This window comes from Pongo abelii, chromosome X (genome assembly GCF_028885655.2).
Source record: "Pongo abelii isolate AG06213 chromosome X, NHGRI_mPonAbe1-v2.0_pri, whole genome shotgun sequence".
NCBI lineage: Eukaryota > Metazoa > Chordata > Mammalia > Primates > Hominidae > Pongo > Pongo abelii.
Genome location: NC_072008.2, coordinates 107413035 through 107434998, shown reverse-complemented (window position 1 = coordinate 107434998; position 21964 = coordinate 107413035). Strand labels below are relative to the sequence as shown.

General features: G+C 38.5%; 1 non-coding gene across 1 annotated transcript; it reads right to left on the bottom strand.

Moving 5' to 3' along the window:
* Positions 1-16668: 16668 nt before the first annotated feature.
* Positions 16669-16775, bottom strand: LOC112131111 (U6 spliceosomal RNA). Its single transcript, XR_002913258.1, has one exon. It is a non-coding gene; the product is annotated as a U6 spliceosomal RNA (small nuclear RNA).
* Between the last annotated feature and the right edge of the window lie 5189 nt (positions 16776-21964).

Below are 21964 nucleotides of genomic sequence, written 5' to 3'. Positions count from 1 at the left end.
GGACAGGCAGTCTTTTGATTGTGTCCTCCAATCCAATCATCACATCCATTGTGGCTGGCTTTTACTGGTTTAGCTTTTAGAGGAAAATCTTATTTCTAAATTCTTGAAGTGTGTGTGTGTGTGTTTGTACCTCACTGAAACTCCTGTCTACCAAAGTTATACATCTACTTTCAGTTCTTAAAAAAATGGACTACAGGTGCATGGTCTCTGTCCCATCAAATTTGGACATATAAGTGAATATGTGTGTATTTCCCTCTTTAAAAAAAAAACCTTGGTGCTAGGTGCGGTGGCTCAGGCCTGTAATCCCAGCACTTTGAGAGGCTGAGGCTGGTGGATCACGAGGTCAGGAGTTCGAGACCAGCCTGGCCAACACAGGGAAATCCCATCTCTACGAAAAATACAAAAATTAGCCAGGTGTGGCATGCGCCTGTAGTCCCAGCTACTTGGGAGGCTGAGGCAGGAGAATCGCTTGAACCCGGGAGGCAGAGATTGCAGTGAGCTGAGATCCCACCATTGCACTCCAGTCTGGGTGACAGAGTGAGACCCCGACTCAAAAAAAGGAAAAAAAAAACTTGGTTAAAGGATAATTTAATAATTTTATGCCAGAGACTGGGTTAAGCCCTTTATCTCTAGCTATGTATTCCTTTAATAATCTACTGTGCTTTTTCATTACTGGTTTTTTTGATGCTTAAGAATATTTGTGATCTCATGTTTCTTCGAAGAACTGCATAATAATTATGAGTTTGGTCTTTCTAGTCAGACCGTATAGCTACAAATCCTGCTACTGTTGCTATTTTTATGACTTTGAGCAAGCTACTTAATCTCTTTACGTATGTTAGAATACATATGTACATACATACCTTCCACTGCCCTGCCAAAGGGTTGTTTGTTATCCTCTTTTTGTATTTACATATACATACATATAACATTATGTATGTTAGGATGCATACATAAAGAGGATAACAAACAACCTTTCCCATAGGGCAGTTATGAGGTATATATGATATGATGAGTATAAAATGCTTAGAGCAGTGCCTAATACATAATAAATGCTGGGTAAATTTTAACCAAAGTTGTCAACCTAGATGTTGCTTTCCTTTGCTTATGACTTTTCTTCCAGAGAATGGAACAGCTACTTTCTCTCTATTTTAGAATCTGCAGCCATTGGCTCTCTTCCAATGCTATTTTCTCAAATGTACCTTTTTCTCTCAGCTTTCCATCTTTCTTAATTGAGAATTAAGTACATCCAAAGATTATTACAGGTTCAGAGTCCACAAATTAATTAAAGAGAACTGGTCAGTGTTTAACTATAAAAATACTAATTTGGGAATTAATTATTTCTATGATTTTGGACATTATGAATATAATATCTGGCTAGGATGAGAGTGATAGAAATTTATTTTTCAAATAAAATTTGCTGTATCATATGTTTGGGTTTATTTGTTGAAATATAATATTAATAATTACAGAAAAATCTGATAATATGGTCTAAGTACTCATTAAAATCTCTCTCTCCCGCCATCTGCTAATTAGCTGACATTTTAAGGTAGGATGGCTTTCAATGACCAGCAAACTGCAAAATCAGTTTCCTTTGTTCCTTTCATTCTCTGCTAATTGAGTTAGAATAATCACATCATTAAGAAGCTTCTATGGGCAACCAGCCCTCAGAGAAGTTGAATGAAGGTGAGGCACAGAAGAGGCATTTGGAAGCATGGACATTTAAGCTACTCCCCTTATCCTGTGACTCAGTGCATCAAGGCATCAGGATTCTCTGGAAACCAGGAAGCCCTGGTTTCAGAATCACCTTAACTAATCAATGACACTACTTCTTTTAGGTTTAGGGATGGCTCAAGGCCATATTCATCAAGAAGAAACTCTTGAGATTAACAGGAGGAAACAAAAAGAGTGAGAAAAAGAGACAGCATGACAGGGACAGACAGACAGAAGTTGAGAGAAGGTGGAGAAAAACATAGTTTATAGTTAAGTTCATGCTGTATATTTTCTTTAACCTAAAATTTGGGTCTGTGCCTTCTTGATTCCTAGTAAAATACCCTGATTACCTTCCAAAAACTTTTAAATTGAAATATTTTAAAGAATTTCTAGAATTTAGCAGAATTTTTTTAAAAAAGTTCTCTGGAAGTGGCTTCTAGCAGAGGAGCCCGGAGTGAGTGTTGGGGGTACATTGGGTCAATCCTAAAGTAGGAAATATTTCACAAGCATGGTCCTAAATCAGAAAAGATTGATATTAAGACTTGTGTCCTGAGGCTAGTTGAGTACTTGGATACTTATTTAGTCCCCAGTGTGTATGTGGAATGGGGATGGCTGAAACGAGCTGGGATACTGAAGCAACCACTGCTTCTTCCGTGTCACTCATCCCATCCTATGTCTTCTGAAGTACCTCTGCAATCCCTAATGCCTAATCTCTGTTTGTCTGGCTGCCTAGGGAATGAGGACAAGCTGAAAGTCTGGCCTCTCAGTTTTGTCTCCCACTCCCTGACTACTTTCCTATTCTCAACCCAGTCCACCTTCACATACCCCTAGTTGTGAGTCGGTCAGGTGGATGTTTCTGGTCAATGAGATGTACGAAGGGGGAGAGTATTAGTGGAGCCATGAAAGAAATGGAATTTCAAGTGTGAAAAGTTTGACAAGCATGGCCATGAATAAAGAACTGCAAGTATTTTTCTGTCCCCCAAGCTGTTAATATTTGTCCAGTTATCTTTTCTAAAAAAAAACATTGCTGTGTACATAATAGGTGTATGTATTTAAAGAGTACGTGAGATATTTTGATACAGGCATACAATGAATAATAATCTCATCAGGGTAAATGGAGATATCCATCACCTCAAGCATTTATTCTTTGTCTTACAAATAATCCAATTGTACCCTTTTATTTAATTAAAAGTGTACAATTAAATTACTTTTGACTATAGTCACCCTATCGTGCTAGCAAATACTAGTTATTATTCATTCTTTCTAACTAGTTTTTGTACCCCTTAATGATCCCCACTCCCCTCCCCCAAACCTCTCACTTCTCTTTCCAGCCTCTGGTAACTATCCTTCTAAACTCTCTACCTCCATGAGTTCAATTATTTTAATTTTTACCTCCGACAAATAAGTGAGAACACGCGAAGTTTGCATTTCTGTGCTGGGCTTATTTCACTTAACGTAATGATCTCCAGAATCATCCATGTTGTTGCAGATGACAGGACTTCATTCTTATGGCTGAATAATGCTCCATTGTGTACATGTACCACATTTTTTTTTATCCATTCATCCGTTGATGACACTTAGGTTGCATTCAAATCTTAGCTATTATAAACAGTGCTGCAACAAACAAGAGTGCAGATATCTCTTTGATATACTGATTTCCTTTCTCTTGGGTATATACCTAGGAGTGAAATTGCTGCACCATATAATAGCTTTATTTTAATTTTTTGAGGAAACTTCAAATGGTTCTCCAGAGTGGTTGTACTAATCTACATTCCCACCAACAACATAAAATGTTCCCCTTTTTTCCACATTCTTGCCAGTATTCATTATTGCCTGACTTTTGTTTTTATGTAAGTTTTAGTTTTAATTTTTGTGAGTTCGTACTAGGTGTATATATTTACAGGGTGCATGAGATGTTTTGATACAGGGATGCAATGCGAAATATGCACATCATGGAGAATGGGGTATCCATGCCCTCAAACACTTATCCTTTGAGTTACAAATCATCCTATTACACACTTTCAGTTATTTTAAAATGTAAAATTATTATTGACTATAGTCACCCTGTTATGCTATCAAATAGTAGATCTTATTCATTCTTTCTAACTATGTTTTTTGTACCTATTAAGCATCCCCACCTCCCCCTTAGTTCCCAACTACCTTTCCCAGCCTCTGTTAACCATCCTTCTACTCTCTATGTCCATGAGTTCAATTCTTTTGATTTTTAGATCCCACAAATAAATGAGAAGAGAATGGGAGAAAATGTGATTTTTTTTTTTTTGAGATGAAGTCTTGCTTTGTTGCCCAGGCTGGAGTGCAGCGGCACGACCTTGGCTCACTGCAACCTCTGCCTCCACGGTTCAAGCGATTCTCCTCTCTCAGCCTCCCGAGTAGCTGGGATTACAGGTACCCACCACCATGCCTGGCTAATTTTTTGTATTTTTTAGTAGGTACGAGGTTTCACCATCTTGGCCAGGCTGGTCTCGAACTCCTGACCTCAAGCAATTTGCCCGCCTTGGCCTCCCAAATTGTTGGGATTACAAGCATGAGCCATCATGCCCAGTGTCATTTACTTGGATTTAAAAAAATAATAATAAATGATTGGTTTAGCCACTGTGCCCGGCCATGATGTTTGCCTTTCTGTGCCTGGTTTATTTTGCTCAACATAATGATTTCTAGTTCCACTCATGTTGTTGCAAATGACAGGATCTCATTAATTTTAATGGCTGAATAGTACTCCATTGTGTATATGCACCACACTTTCTTTTTTTTATTTTTTTTTTATTTTTTATTTTATTATTATTATACTTTAAGTTTTAGGGTACATGTGCACAATGTGCAGGTTAGTTACATATGTATACATGTGCCATGCTGGTGTGCTGCACCCATTAACTCGTCATTTAGCACTAGGTATATCTCCTAATGCTATCCCTCCCTCCTCCCCCACCCCACAACAGTCCCCAGAGTGTGATATTCCCCTTCCTGTGTCCATGTGTTCTCATTGTTCAATTCCCACCTATGAGTGAGAATATGCAGTGTTTGGTTTTTTGTTCTTGCGATAGTTTACTGAGAATGATGATTTCCAATTTCATCCATGTCCCTACAAAGGACATGAACTCATCATTTTTTATGGCTGCACAGTTTTCCATGGTGTATATGTGCCACATTTTCTTAATCCAGTCTATCATTGTTGGACATTTGAGTTGGTTCCAAGTCTTTGCTATTGTGAATAATGCTGCAATAAACATACGTGTGCATGTGTCTTTATAGCAGCATGATTTATAATCCTTTGGGTATATACCCAGTAATGGGATGGCTGGGTCAAATGGTATTTCTAGTTCTAGATCCCTGAGGAATCGCCACACTGACTTCCACAATGGTTGAACTAGTTTACAGTCCCACCAACAGTGTAAAAGTGTTCCTATTTCTCCACATCCTCTCCAGCACCTGTTGTTTCCTGACTTTTGAATGATTGCCATTCTAACTGGTGTGAGATGGTATCTCATTGTGGTTTTGATTTGCATTTCTCTGATGGCCAGTGATGGTGAGCATTTTTTCATGTGTTTTTTGGCTGCATAAATGTCTTCTTTTGAGAAGTGTCTGTTCATGTCCTTCGCCCACTTTTTGATGGGGTTGTTTGTTTTTTTCTTGTAAATTTGTTTGAGTTCATTGTAGATTCTGGATATTAGCCCTTTGTCAGATGAGTAGGTTGTGAAAATTTTCTCCCATTTTGTAGGTTGCCTGTTCACACACTTTCTTTATCCATTCATTTGTTGATGGATACTTAGGTTGCTTCCAAAATGTTAGCTGTTGTAAACAGTGCTGCAACAAACACAGGAGTACAGATATCTCTTCAATATACTAACTTCCTTTCTTTTGGATATGTACCCAGCAATGGGATTACTGGATCATATGGGAGCTCTATTTTTAGATTTTTGAGGAACCTCCATACTGTTCTCCCTATTGGTTATACTAATTTACATCCCCACCAACAGTGTATAAGGATTCCCTTTCCTCCACATCCTTGCCAGCATTTGTTATTGTCTGTCTTTTGTATATAAGCCTTTTAGCCATTTAACCGAGGTGTGATGTTATCTCATTGTAGTTTTGATTTGCATTTCTCTGATGATCACTGACATTGAGCACCTTTTCATATGCCTGTTTGCCATTCATATGTTTCTTTTGAGAAGTGTCTATTTAAGTCTTTTACCCATTTTTTGATCAGATTATTAGATTTTTTTCCTATAGAGTTGTTTGAGCTCCTTATGTATTCTGGTTATTAATCCTTTGTCAGATGGGTAGTTTGCAAATATTTTCTCTCATGCTGTGGATTGTCTCATTACTTTGTTGGTTGGTTCCTCTGGTGTATAGAAGCTTTTTAATTTGATATAATCCCATTTGTTCATTTTTGCTTTGGTTGCCAGTGCCTGTGTGATATTACCCAAGACATTTTTGCCCATACTAATGTCCTGGAGAGTTTCCCTGTTTTCTTGTAGTAGTTTCATATTTTGAGGTCTTAGATTTAAGTCTTCAATCCATTTTGATTTGATTTTTTATATAGCAAGAGACAGAGGTCTAGTTTCATTCTTCTGCATATGGATAACCAGTTTTCCCAGTACTATTTATTGAAGAGACTGCCTTTTCCCCCAGTGTATGTTCTTGGCACTTTTTTGTCAAAAATGTGTTCAATGTAGGTGTGTGGATTTGTTCTGGGTTCTCTATTCTGTTCCATTGGTCTATGTGTATCTTTTAATGCCAGTACCATGTTGTTTTGGTTACTGTAGCTCTACAGTATAGTTTGAAGGCAGATAATGTGATTCCTCCAGTTTTGTTCTTTTTGCTTAGGAAAGCTTTGGCTATCTGGGACCTTTTGTGGCTCTATATAAATTTTAGGATTTTTTTTCTATTTCTGTGAAGAGTACCATTGATATTTTGATACAAATTGCATTGAATTTGGAGATTGCTTTGGGTAGTATGGACATTTTAACAATATTGATTCTTCCAATCCATGAACATGGAATATCTTTCATTTTTTTGTGTTCTCTTCAATTTCTTTCATCAGTGTTTTATAGTTTTCATTGTAGAGATCTTTCACTTCTTTAGTCGTGTTAATTCCTAGATATTTATCTGTATGTGTGGCTATTATAAATGGAATTAATTTTATTTCTTTTGCAGATTATTTGCTATTGGCATATAGAAATACTACTGATTTTCATATGTTGATTTTGTATCCTGCAACTTCACTGAATTTATCAGTTCTAATAGTTTTTGGTGGCACCTTTAGGTTTTCCTAAATATAATATCATATCATCTGCAAACAAGGATAATTTCATTTCCTTTCCAATTTGGATGCCCTTTATTTCTTTCTCTTCTCTGACTGCCCTAGCAAGGACTTTCTGCACTATGTTGAGTAACAGTGGAGAAAGTGGGCATCCTTGCCTTGTTCTGGATCTCAGAGAAAAGGCTTTCAATTTTTTCCCATTCAGTATGATACTAGCTATGGGTCTGTTATATATGGCTTTTATTATGTTGAGGTATGTTTCTTCTATCCCCAGTCTTTTTTTTTATTCAGGAAGGGATGTTGAAATTTATCAAATGCTTTTTCATCATCAATAGAAATGATCATATGGTTTTTACCCTTCATCCTGTGGATATGATGTATCACACTGATTGATTTGCATATATTTAACCATCCTTGCATCTCAGGGATAAATCCCACTTGGTTATGATGAATGGTATTTCTAATGTATTGTTAAATTTAGTTTGCTAGTATTTTGTTGAGGTTTTTTTTTTTTTTTTCCTTATATATCTTGTTGGATTTGATTTGCTAACATTTTTTTTAACTTCTTTTTTTTTCTTTTATTATTATTATTATTATTATTATTATTATACTTTAGGCTCTATGGTACATGTGCGCAACGTGCAGGTAAGTTACATATGTATACATGTGCCATGCTGGTGTGCTGCACCCACCAACTCGTCATCTAGCATTAGGTATATCTCCCAATGCTATCCCTCCCCCCTGCCCCCACCCCACAACAGTCCCTGAAGTGTGATGTTCCCCTTCCTGTGACCATGTGTTCTCATTGTTCAATTCCCACCTATGAGTGAGAATATGTGGTGTTTGGTTTTTTGTTCTTGCGATAGTTTACTGAGAATGATGATTTCCAATTTCATCCATGTCCCTACAAAGGACATGAACTCATCATTTTTTATGGCTGCATAGTATTCCATGGTGTGTATGTGCCACATTTTCTTAATCCAGTCTATCATTGTTGGACATTTGGGTTGGTTCCAAGTCTTTGCTATTGTGAATAATGCTGCAATAAACATACGTGTGCATGTGTCTTTATAGGAGCATGATTTATAGTTCTTTGGGTATATACCCAGTAATGGGATGGCTGGGTCAAATGGAATTTCTAGTTCTAGATCCTTGAGGAATCGCCACACTGACTTCCAGAGGTTTTTTTTGCATCAGTATTCATCAGAGATATTGGCCTGAAGTTTTCTTTTTTTTTCTTTTTCTTTTTTTTTTTTTGGATGTGTCTTTTTCTGCTTTTGGTATCACCGTAATACTGGCCTCATAGAATGAGTTTGGAAGTATTCCCTCCTTTTCTACTTTTTGAAACACTTTGAATAGGATTGGTATTAGTTCTTCTTTAAATGTTTGGTAGAAATTCGCTGTGAAGCCACTGGGTCCCGGGCTTTTTTTACTACAAGACTTTTTATTGTGACTTCAATCTCATTACTTGTTAAAATTGGTCTGTTCAAGTTTTGAATTTCTTTCTCTTTCAATCTTGGTAGATTGTGTATGTCTAGGAATGTGTCCATTTCTTCTAGATTTTCCAATTTATTGGCATATTGTTGCTCATAGTAGCCAATAATGATCCTTTGAATTTCTGCAGTATCCAGTTGTAACGTCTCCTTTTTCATGTCTGACTTTATTTATTTGGATTTTATCTATTTTTTCTTAGTTAATCTGGCTAAAGGTTTGTCAATTTTAACTTTTAAAAAAACCAACTTTTTGTTTCATTGATGTTTTGTGTTGTTTTCTTCATTTCAAATTCATTTATTTTTGTTCTGATCTTTATTATTTCTTTTTTTCTACTAATTTTGGGTTTGGTTTGCTCTTGCTTTTCTATTTCCTTAAGACGCATCTTTAGGTTGTTTATTTGAAGTTTTGCTTCTTTTTTGATGTAGGCACTTATAGCTATAAGCTTCTCTCTTGGTACTGCTTTTGCTCTATCCCAGAGGTATGGTATGTTGTGTTGCCATTATCATTTGTTTCAAAAAAAAATGTTCAATTTCCTTCTTAGTTTCTCCATTGACCCACTAGTCATTCAGAAGCATATTGTTTAATTTTCATCTGTTTTTATAGTTTCCAAAATTCTTCCTGTTATTAATTTCTAGTTTTATTTCATTGTGGTCAAAGAAGATGCTTCATTATTACAATATTCTGTTTTTTCCAGTGTACTTACTATTTCCAGTGAGTTTTATACCTTCAGATAATTTCTTATTGCTCATTAACATCCTTTTCTTTCAGATTGAAGAATTCTCTTTAGTATTTCTTGTAAGACAGGTCTGGTATTGATTAAATCCTTCAGCTTTTGCTTGTCTGGGAAAGTATTTATTTCTTCTTATGTTTGAAGGGTATTTTCACTGGATATACTATTCTAGGGTAAACTTTTTTTTCCTTCAGCATTTTAAATATGTCATGCCACTCTCTCCTAGCCTGTTAAGTTTCCACTAAAAGTCTGCTGACAGACATATTGGTGCTCCACTGTATGTTTTTTGTTTTGTTTTGTTTTGTTTTGTTTCTGAGATAGAGTCTTACTCTTTTTGCCCAGGCTGGAGTGCAATGGTGCCATCTCAGCTCACTGCAACCTCCACCTCCCGGGCTCAAGCAATTCTCCTGCCTCAGCCTCCCAAGTAGCTGGGATTACAGGCACCTGCCACCACGCCCGGCTAATTTTTGTATTTTTAGTAGAGACAGGGTTTCGACACGTTGGCCAGGCTGGTCTCAAACTCTTGACCTCAGGTGATCTGCCCACCTTGGCCTCCCAATGTGCTGGGATTACAGACATGAGTCACCATGACCATCCTGTTGTTTATCTTCTCTTGCTGTTTTTAGGATATTTTCTTTATTCTTGACCTTTGGGAATTTGATTATTAAATGCCATGAGGTAGTCTTCTTTGAGCTAAATCTGCTCTGTGCTCTATAACCTACTTATACTTGGATATTGATATCTTTCTCTAGGTTTGGGAAATTCTTTGTTATTAGCCTTTTGAATAAACTTTCTATTCCTCTTTCTGTATTTCTTCTTTAAGGCCACCAACTCTTAGATTTGCCCTTTTGAGGCTATTTTCCAGATCCTGTAGGCATGCTTCATTGTTTTTATTCTTTTTTCTTTCATCTCCTCTGTTTATTTTCAAATAGCTTATCTTCAAGCTCACTAATTCTTTGTTTTACTTGATCAATTTTTCTATTAAAATACTCGGAGGCATTCTTCAGGATGCATATTATGTCATTCTTGCATTGCTATAACGAAATACCTGAGTCTGGGGAATTTATAAAGAAAAGAGGTTTAATTGGCTCATGGTTCTCCAGGCTTTACAGGAAGCATGGTACTGGTATATGCTTCTGGGGAGGCCTCAGGAAGCAAGCTTACAATCATGGCAGAAGGTAAAGTGGGAGCAAGCACTTCACATGGTGAAAGCAGGGGCGAGAGAGAGACAGAGTGGGCTAGGAGGTGCCACACACTTTTAAACCAACAGACCTTGTGTGAACTCTGAGGGAGAGCTCACTTATCACCAAGGGGATGGCCCAAGCCATTCATGAGGGATTCATCCCCATGATCCAAACACCTCCCACCAGATCCCACCTCCAATACAGGAGATTACAATTCAGCATGAGATTTGGGTAGTGACAAATATCCAAACTATATCAGTATGTCAGTTGCAGTTTTCAACCCTAGAATTGCTGCTTAATGCTTTTTAATGATTTCAATCTGTTTGTTAAGTTGATCTGATAGAATTCTGAATTCCTTCTGTGTTATCTTGAATTTTATTGAGTTTCCTCAAAACAGCTATTTTGAATTCTCTGTCTGAAAGGTCACATATCTCTGTTTCTCCAGGATTGGTCCGTGGTGCCTTATTTAGTTCATTTGGTACAGTCCTGTCTTCCTGAATGGCCTTGATGCTTGTAGATGTTTATGTTTGAGCATTGAAGAGTTAGGTATTTATTGTAGTCTTTGCAGTCTGGGCTTGTTTGTACCCATCCTTCTTGATAAGGTTTTCTAGGAATTTGAAATGACTTGGGTGTTGTGATCTAAGCCACATCTGCATTAGGGGGCACCCCAATCCTAGGAACACGGTGGTTCATGCAGACTCATAGAGGTACCGCCTTGATGGTTTTGGATAAGATCCAGAAGAATTCTCTCAATGTCCAGGCATAGACTCTTTTTCTCTTCCCTTACTTTCTCCCAAACAAATGGAGTCTCTCTTTCTCTCTATTCTGAGCTGCCTGGAGCTGGAGGTGAAGTGACATGAGCACCTTTGTGGCCACCATCACTGGGACTGTGCTGGGTAAGACCTAAATCCAGCACAGCACTGGGTCTTGCCCAAAGCCCACTGTAACCATTACCTGGCTACTGCCTATGTTCACTCAAGGCCCTGAGGCTGTATAATCAGCAGGTGGTGGAGCCAGCCAGGATTGTGTCCTTCCCTTCAGGGTGTCAATTTATCCCAGGCCCTGGGCAGATCCAGAGGTACCATCCAAGAATAGGAACTGAAGTCAAAAACCTTAGAGATCTACCTGGTGTTCTATTGTACTGCAGCTGAGCTAGCACTCAAACAATGAGACACAGTTCTTCTCCCTCTTCCCTCCCCTTTCCACATGCAGAGGAGCCTCACTCCATGGCCACCTCCACCATAGGCCCATGGTGGGTACTGCCAGGCTACTGTCAATGTTCCCTTAAGGCCCAATGGCTCTTCAGTCAGCTTGTGGTGAATGCTACCTGGCCTGGGGCTCACCCTTCAGGGAAGTGGGCTCCCCTTTGGCCCAGGGCAGGTCCAGAAATGGTGTCAAAGAGCCAAGTCCTGGAATTGGGGACCCCAAGCACTTGCTTGGTGCTCCACACCCCTGTGGCCGAGCGTGTACCTAAGGTGCAAGGGAAACTCTCCTTTACTTTTTCCTCCACTTTTCTCAAGAAGAAGCTGTCTTTCCCCATAGCCACCACAGCTGGTAATGTGCTGAGTCTCACTTGAAGCCAGGAAGTCTCAGAGGCTCATCCAAGGCCCATAGCGTACTACCAGGGTATTGCCGCTGGTTATTCAGAGCCCAATGGTTCTTCAAACAGCAAGTGATAGGTCCTGCCAGGACAGGGTCCTTCCCTTCAAGGAAGCAGGTTCCTTTCTGGCCCATGGTGTGTCTAAAAATGTCATCTGGGAGCTAGGGCCTCAGGACTCTGCCTGGTACCCTATCCTGCTGTGGCTGAGATGATATCTAAGATGCAAGACAAAGTCCTTTTTACTATTTCCTCTCCTCTCCTAAAGTGGAATGAAGGGGTCTTTTTTGGAGTCGTGAGCTGTGCAGCCTGGGGTTGAGGAAGGGGTCACACAAGCACTCCCTTAGTTGCCCTGGCTGATGTCTCAGTAGGTCACATGTACCCCAAGTCTTCTGGCTCTGAGCCCAGTTCAGCACTATGACTTGCCTAGGAATAGCAGTCCTTGTGGCATAGACTGCCTTTCAACTTCATTTAGGGCCCCAGAACACTTTAGCCTGCAGTGATAGGGCTTGCCATAACTGAAGTTCCAACTACTGGGAAGGGCAATTCCCCTCTGGCTAGGGCTGGTTTAAATGCTCCCTCATAGGTGGGCATCGGCTGACTTTCGCCTGGTTTTGCTTTCTGCTGTGACAGTGCAGCACTGAGTTTAACACAATGTGTCACAATTCCTGTGCTCTCCCTCTCCCAAGTGCACAGATTCTCTCTCTGTGTCACACAGCTGCTGCCATGGGATGAGGGAAGTGTGGTGTCCATAATTCAAAACTATCTTTCCTACCCTTTTCTGTGCTTCTTTCAGCGATGTAAAGTAAAAACCAGGTATTGTGAGTGCTCACATGATTTGGTTATTATGAAAGGGCTTTTTTGTGTAGACAGTTTTTAAATTGGTATCCTTGCAGAAAAGATGACTGGTGGAGCCTTCTATTTGGCCATCTTGTTCCACCCTATCTGTCTAGTTATATCTTCAGGGATGAGCTACCTCAACCTCTCCCATTCTTTCTTTCCCCATTCCTTCATACTGTTATAATTGCTGACTGTATGTTGATTTGTGACAGAAGAATAATGTAGATAGAAACAGGTGTCATGGAATCCCCTAAGAGCAAAATCACACAGTAGGAAACTGGAAAACCAGGGCCCTGAGTCACAAATGACATTGGAGCCAATAGCAATCTGCAGTGTCTTTTACTGTCTGTATGTCTGTAGATAAAGAACAATCTGGACATCTCTGCATAGTTTCAACAAGTGTTTGAAACACAGTCACCCTGTACATAAGAAAATAGGGCCATGATCCCAGCTGGCAGCCAGTCCCACTAGGGCTCTAAATTAGGACTGAACCCAGGGTAGCAAACTAGGGAGGAAAGGGATAAGGGCAGAGATTCAAGAAAAAGAGAATACAGTCAGCCCTCCATATCCACCAGTTCTGTGCCTATGGATTCAACCAACTGAAGATTGAAAATATTCAGAAGAAAACAATAAAAAATAACAATACAACAATAAAAATAATACAAATTAAAAACCAATACAGTATAACAACTATTTACATAGCATTCACATTGTATTAGGCATTACAAATAGTCTAGAGATAATTTAAACTATATAGGAGGATGTGCCTAGGTTATATGCAAATGCCACACCATTTTACTTTTTTACTAAATTTTTTTATTTGTATATGTTAATGGAATATGAATGTAGTTTTGTTACATAGCTATATTGCATAATGGTGAGGTCTTGGTTTTTAGTGTACCCATCAGCAGAATAACATACATTGTATCCATTAAGTAATTTCTCATCATCTACCTCCCTCAACTTTCCATCTTTCTGAGTTTCCATTGTCTATTATCACATTCTAGGTCCGTGTGTACACATTATTTAGTTCCCACTTATAAGTGAGAACATTCGGTATTTGTCTTTTTGTACACCATTTTATATTGGTGACCTGAGCATCCATGGATTTTGGTATCCACAGGGGCAGGAATGGAGGAATAGGGTGAGGGTGCCCTGGAATTAATTCTCCACAGATACTGAGGGACAATTGTACAAATGCACTGGGTTTTGTCTGGGTGCCATGTCCTCTGCTAGTCCTATCCCATGAGGACACTGAAAATCTTCACAAACTTCAAGAGGATTCCTGGTTCTCAGTCCCAGATAGCAGAGTCCAGCCATATCCTTAACAGCTTCCTCTCCATCCAGGAGCACTGGGTTTGCTTCTCCATCTTCAGCTCCCCTACCCTTCCCTCCTGCTTCAAAGAAAGCCTCACTGATATGCTCCTGGACTTGCTTTTGCTTTTCTTTTTACCTACAACTTTGAACTTGAGTATTTAGATCTATTCTGGTTCCCATTTTCTTAGAGAATAGCCTCAATTACTCAACCCAGTGACAAGGCAATAGGATACCAAGGCAGTTTAGTGGGTGCAACTAAGTATAAAGGAGAAGAAATTAATTCCACATTAGTTAGTTATAATCTACGCACTTTTTTATATAGTAGAAAAAACTCTGTATAAACAGTCTCAGTTTCTCTTTAACTGGAAACTTCCAGGACATATGGCTAAGAAGAGTGTAGACCAGCTGTTACGCCTTCAGCCATCTATAACTTAATCAGTGTGTACGTGTGTCGGGGGGTGGAACAATATAAGAAGGGAAGTCACAAGAGGAGTAATAGTAAGGTGCTAAACATTTAAAGACCACTAACCAGAATCAGGAACTAGAGTATTGAGATCATTGTTCTGGGCTGATCCTTTCACTGTTTCTGGTCTGGGCTTGGAGACAGCCACTTCACTTTCAAGGACTGTTGTCAGTGAGTTGTTAAGGAGGTGCAGATCTAAGGAGTCCCAACACCAGCCATGCTCTTACCAGTTCATTCATCCACAGGCATCAAGAAAGGCTTCTGTTGCATCAGAGACCTACTGCAGATCATATTGGGGCCTTAGCTGAGATTTGAACTACAATTTAGGAGAGTGGAAGGTGAAGTCAGAGCTTCCAAAAGGAAGGAAATAACTTTTATCGAGCTTCAGGTGGATGTCAGTTCATCACATCAGGATACATTACTGTTTCTTAACCCTCAAGAAAATGATTGCTTTTCACATATTTGGACAACAGAGACTTAGTGAGCTCCTTAGGAAATGCAGTAATAAAGCAAAACCTCCTTGCTCTTTTAGCTGGTTTTTAGTCACAGGAAAGCTATTGATTTTTATATATTAATCCTATAGCTGGCCACTTACCGAACTCATTTGCTGTGTCTAGTGCTTTCTTTCTCACATTTAATTGCATCTGGCTAGTACTTCCAGAACTACTTTAAAATACAGTGGCAATAGCATTATTATGTTGTTCCTGATTTTGCTGAAAATGCTTCTATAGTATGTCCCCATAAATTATTCTAGCTTTGGACTTGAGATATATTTATCAATTTTATAAAGGCTTTTAAAAAGCCAGGATTCAGTGATAAACATTGGCACATTCCTTTTCTGCATTTATAAAGATGATCATACAGTTTTCCTCCTTTAACTATTTTTTATTAATTATAGCAATAGATTTCTTAATATCACCACATGTTTATATTACTGAAATAAACCAAACAAGAAGTATTATTTTTAATGTAACATTGGATACTATTTCCTAATATTTTTATTTGAGATGTTTGCATTGTTATTTCTAAGGAGGCCAAGTGTCCAGTTTTGGAAGATTTACTGGGAAACCATATTTATAACTTCTTTTTAGTTATTGCTAGCTTTATAAAAAGGAATCTGGAAGCTTTATAAATTTGTGGTCTTGAATAGTTTAAATAACAGGAATTATCTGTTTCTTAAAAAACTGTTAGAGTTTTAATCTGCGAAGTGGCATGATAAAAAGCTATTCTGGCAGGGGCATGCAGAGGAAAGAGACTGAAGACAGGAAAACAATCTGAAAGTTATTGTGGGACATGCATGAAATGAATAAGGCCTGATGTAAGGACGAAGCTGTGTGAATGCTGAGATTAGAGGAGTGGATATGGAAGTGAAAAACACTTCAATAAAAGAAGGAAGAAAATCTGTTAGCTGATAGGATTGCCAGATAAACTACAGAGTTCCAAATATTGCATGAGACGTACACTAAAAAATTATTTGTTTTTTACTTGAAATTCAAATTTAACTGGTGTTCTGTATCTTTATTTGCTAAATCTGGTACCATATATGAGTGACAGAGAGGGAAGATTGTATGATCCTATGCATATTTTGATAGGTCAATGTCCTTTTTCTTGGGCAATTCCAGTGATTGTGTAACTGAAAAAATTACCATTTTGAATAATGAGAAATAAGCAGTGATGGAAAGAGTGACCTTTAGTGTTCATGCATGATTTGTTTTATGAGGTTAGAAGTTTATGTCTGTTTTCTTTTAGAACAGGGACAATGGTAAGGCCTTTTATGACATCATTGTGTTTATTTTTTAAAAAAAGTTCCTTCCTTTATTCCTGTCTTTATCTACTGAGGTAATGAAAGGATGGAAGTAAGTAAAACATACTAACATAATTTAAAGAAGTTGAGGTTTTTTGAGTGGTTTTGGTTACACAGAGGAAGGATTTCTTCATGGAAGGGATATTTAATACTAAAATGTTTAAGTCACTTGTCCTCCTAACTTTGTGGCTCTTTGAAGAATGATAGAAATGTGAATGAATGATACACTCTATATTCTTTTTTTTAAATATAATATGGAATGCTTCACAAATTTGCATGTCATTCCTGCACAGGGGTCCTGCTAATATTCTCTGCATCGTTCCGATTTTAGTATATGTGTTGCCAAAGTGAACACCACTCTATATTCTTGACTGGAGTCATAGCATATTTTTTCAAAGATTAAAGATATGTTTTGAACCACAGCTTATTTTTATAATGCTGATTAACTTTTAAAATAATTTATTTTATATTGAAAGGGAAAAATTATGAAATACTCTATATAGTATAACTGTACATTTCTGAAATAAGGATGTGTGTTTGTAAAAGAAATATTTTATACTTATTAGTAGCAGCATTTCATTGGTGAACTTCTAATTGATCTTTTATTTACTTGTAACTTCTTTGTTACTCCTATCCAAGATAGAAATGTAGAGACTGCAATAGGTTTTTGATATTCAGTCTAAGTGTGTTAAATATTTAGTCCAGCTGGGCATGGTGGCTCACTCCTGTAATCCCAACACTTTGGGAGGCTAAGCGGGCAGATTGCCTGAGCCCAGGAGTTCAAGACCAGCCTGGGAAACATGGCAAAACCCTGTCTCTACAAACAATAAAAAAATTAGCCAAGCATGGTGGTGGCATTCCTGTAGGCCCCGCTACCCGGCAGGCTGAGGTGGGAAGACAGCTTGAGCCCGGGAGGTCAAGGCTGCAGTGAGCCATGATGGCACCACTACACTCCAGCCTGGACAACAGAGTGAGACCTCTCTCTCTCTCTCTCCTCTCTCTCGCTCTCTCTCTCTCTATGTATATATACATATATATATCTAATATTTATGTATATATATAAAATATTTAGTCCTTTCAGAATTTCATACTTAACTGAGTCACCGAAATCACTGAGCTCAAACAATTTCCACGTACTTTTCATTAACCTTTCAAGTTTCATCCAGAGAAGACTAAAAGAAGTGTTATCCATTTAATCTGGAAATCAATTAAATTTCCAAACCATTTAGAAAATAAAGTCCTGCACAACAAATAGATGTCTAGAGACCCTAACTTGTCAAGAAAAGAGAGAGAGCAACAGAGACCAGAGATGACACTACTCTTCATTAAAACACATGAATTTTGCACTAAGGGACACAAACTGCCCTCCTAGATTACCTCTAATGTCGTATGATCATTTCCAATTTGTTCTGGCCACTAATGGTCAGCAGAGCATTCTGAATGGAATCCCCTACCTCCTTCCTAGAAGCTTCCTGACTCTCCTCTTTACCACAAGAGTCAATACCAAGGACCAAGGATTTCATAAAGTAAAGGAAGTCTTTGGAATCATCCAAGATGCAGCAGCTACCTGCTGTATGTGCTGAATCCACCCCTTAATAGCAAACCAAAACTAGATGGTCTCAGACTATTGGGTACATGAGAAGGAAGGGTACAGATCCACAATCTGGGTAGAAACTGCTTCTTTTCCAGCAGTTATTCTTCTGTCTAGGGGGCTCCTTCAACAACCCAGAGCCCAGAGTGTTCCCCTGGGTAAAGTTCTGAAAAGTCTCAAGAAGGAAGGAAGAAATACCCAGTATGCTAGCATTGTATTAGGGAAGTGAAGGATGATGAAGAAAACTATTATTCATTCTCAAGCACTCTTCCTTGAACCCTGGAACGAGAAAGCCATTTCCTGTCCTGTTAGAGTTTGGAGTGTCATTTAATTGTGAAATGGAAATGATTATTGCAGTGGAAATAATAGACTCAACCAGCAAAGAATATTCTAGTTAGCCCAACTGAAATATTACTTATTCACAGTTTTGCCCTTGCGTTTTAAGGAACAGATTTATTAATCCTGTTTTATCGGAACTATATTGACAGTGAAAATGTGACACGTGACCCTGGAGCCAAGAGACTGACTTTCTTCTTTAGCAACATGAAAACTTAAAATGCAACCAAGCGCTGACCTTCAAAATAATTTCCTCTGAAAGAAGCCATGCACTTTTGTTGTCACTGCTTTAAAAACACTGGGAATTGCTTTCAGAACTGGTTCCAAAGTTGTACAAGCAAAACAAAACAACAACCAAAACAAATTAGTATCCTGCCTGTATAGATCTCTCACAGAACAACTATAAAAATTTTTTATCTGAATCTTCCATTTAAAGAGAATGTTACAATAATACTCACATTAAACAGGTAAAAGGGAAAGTACTTTGGAGAAAGCTGTGCTGGTTGATGTCCAGACTCCTACCAACATGCTTTCCCCTCAAGCTCTACCAAGGTCCATTAGAAATTTTCTTGGAAACCAATCTGAAAGCCACTGCTTTGTATGACTATTGCTGTTGCTTTCAAAATGTTACTTAAGAGAGAGAAGGTTCTACCAAAATGCAATGTTCACAAACTTGTGTGTGCAAGCTTTTCTCATACTCAAGTGTGCAAAAGTATCATTTCTTTATTTTAGGAATCTACTTTAATGAGCAAGAAATGTTAACTTTTGAACTAATTCAACCTAATTTCTATTTTGAGCCTATCACTCCCCTGGGGCAGCAAAAATCTAGTTCCCATAAAGTTTGGGTTTTTCCTTTCAGCAGGTTTGTGTTTAAAGTCCAGTGCAAAAAGGGGAGGGGAGCAAAGATATTGGGTGGTGGTGGACATGTAGTCCTAGAGTAATAAGTCACACAGGTGTAGGTCATTGGCCCTTGGAGATGGCTGCTGAAAGTCCCTCATTCCTGTCTGGTGGCCCCTTCAACTCCAAAACCTCTCTCAACTACTTTCTCTGTAGGTTTAGGCACAGGACCTAATCCACCTTGACATAACCTGCATTCACTTCCTCTCTGGACTCTCGGCTGTCATCATTTCCTCTCTTTCTCTCCTCTCACCACCGAGGTTGGGGAGAGTTTTTCTCTAATCTGGGGAAAATTGTTCTCTTTGTTATTCTTGTTTGCTTCAGAGGCTTCTAGAATAATGGGCTCAGGTTTTTATAAAAACACAAAAACCAGGAAACCTTGCTACAAACCTTCACTGAAGCACAGATATCTGTTTGAATAACAGGAAGGCAGAAGAGTGATATACCAAGAAAAGCAACAAGAACAACAACAATAAGTTAATATCTCAAAAATACTATTTCACATACAGCTAAGGTAGAAGAAAGGATGCAAAATTATATATGTGTCATTAACATCAGTGAGGGGGCATCTAATTCAGTAGCACAGCCCTTGGATCAGGCCTGGCAAATAATCACTGTGACATCATAAAAGGAAAGGGTTTTTCATTTGTGAAACCTCAAGTGCCCTGTTCTTCCATACACCACAGTGCAAGGAGATTACTAGGACAAGTAAAGAGGTTGCAGAGTAGGATGGAGAGCCTAGTTGAGCCTGGGGCTCATTAATGTGAAAATAAAGCCTCTGAGCACCCTATCACCAGGATTTCTCCAGTGGCCGCAAGAGCAGGCACAGCAGCAGCAGGGGCTGGGAGCTCCTTGAAGCAGCAGAGAAAATTGATCCAGGGCTGAAGAGTGACAAATGGATGTGAATTAAAATGACAAGTCCAGGAAATTGAAGGGGCTATTGAGAGGGACATTATCCACAAGTCCAGACTGAGTCAGGATTAAAGTAAGACAGGAAGTACCTGATAGTCTGGGAGAATAGGCCAGCTTGTTAGTTTAATGAGAGAATATATTGGGGAAAGGTGTTTAGATATAAAGAGATAAGTTGAAATATTTTTCCTTATAGAGTAACTGCGGCATCTAGGGCCTTTGGGTAATATAAATTAAGAGAGAGACTGTTGGCAAGTAAATTGTTTTTGCTGTCAGCATAACATCCTTCCCTGCTACAGGAGTGAGGTCAACTCCCAATCCCGGCTGCCTCAGAAAGGGGTTATCATAAATACCCTATTAAACCTATCCTTGTCAGTTCCATTGCCAAGAATTCTGTCCTCACTATAGCCACACAAATGATCGAGTGAGGTGAGAATGGGAAGAGTGAACAGAATATTATTAGGAAACATTAAATAATTTACTCATTGCTACAACCTTTACCCTTTATCCTTGGTGTGTAGGAATTAGGGTCTCTGATCCTTTCTTTTTTAGGGAATAACTATCTTACATTTTATCTTCTGTATAACCCATGACCATATAGAGACTCTGGTCGCTTGGCCATATATAAGTTACTGGATATTTTCTATGTAGTCACTATAATAGCTAATATTTATATGGGACTAACTGTATGGCAGGGTCTGTTCTAAGTGTTTTCCACACATTAACATATGTAATCCTCACACCAACCCCCTGAGGTACATTCTGCCATAATCTCACCATCACTGATGAAAAAGCTGATACACTTTGAGGTTAGCTAACTTATCTAACATTGCATAGGTAGTAAATGGTAGTTGTGGGATTTGAAAAATAAGGAGGCAGACAGATGGGCAGGCAAACAGACATGCAAGCGAGAAGTATGGCTCCAGAATCCACACACTGAACCACTTCACCCTTGCTACCTATGTACTTGACTATCAGAAGGGATATAACTAACTCCAAAGCCCAAGGCATGTTTATATAACAGAAATATCCAACTCCTTTAACTGGGAAGTAAAGAAACAAAGGAATGCCTTAAGCAGATGATTGGCCAATCAAAACTATCCAGCTTTAAATGCTAGCCAATAAAAGAGGGAGCAAAGTTAGAAAAGCTTTCCCCCTCAGAGTTCACTGCCAAAACCATTTTAATAGCAGTCTCCCACACAATAATATCCCACCTCAAATTATAACTCAAAAGTGCTAAAAACATATTCTTTAACCAAGATGTTAGAGATTTAGCCAGAAATAGTTTTATGTGGCTAGGTTAGTGTGAAACGGTTTGGCTAAGCCAGATGCTGTTAAGTAGATATCTGTAAAGCTGGGCAGAGCCATTTGCATGGGAAGAAGGTAGGTGCTACAAGGCAGGGCATGTAGTAAGTGCTTAGTAGCCAGTGCTTTATGCAAACACAAGTAGCCTTGGTTTTTTAAAGGAAGGCTTGGCTTCCCTTAAAAATCGTTTAGAACTCTTAGAGAAAGAGACGAGGAAGAAGAGTAAGAAAAAGAAAATGTGGGCAAGTTCAGCACCAAGTTGGAACCTGAGAAGGACTTAAAAAAATAAGAGAAAGGGCAGAAAAAGAGGAGAAAGTCACTTTTTATATTATATACTTCTGCATTGTTGAATTTTTACCACACAGATTACTTTTGTAATCGGAAACAGTAACAGAAGAAAAAATGTTTTTTTAAAGGGAGACTTTTAAAAAAGCAATAAAGATTGCCAGTATAAATTGAGTTTCTCTTGAAGTTTTTTCCAATTATAATACCAATGCCAAACCAAA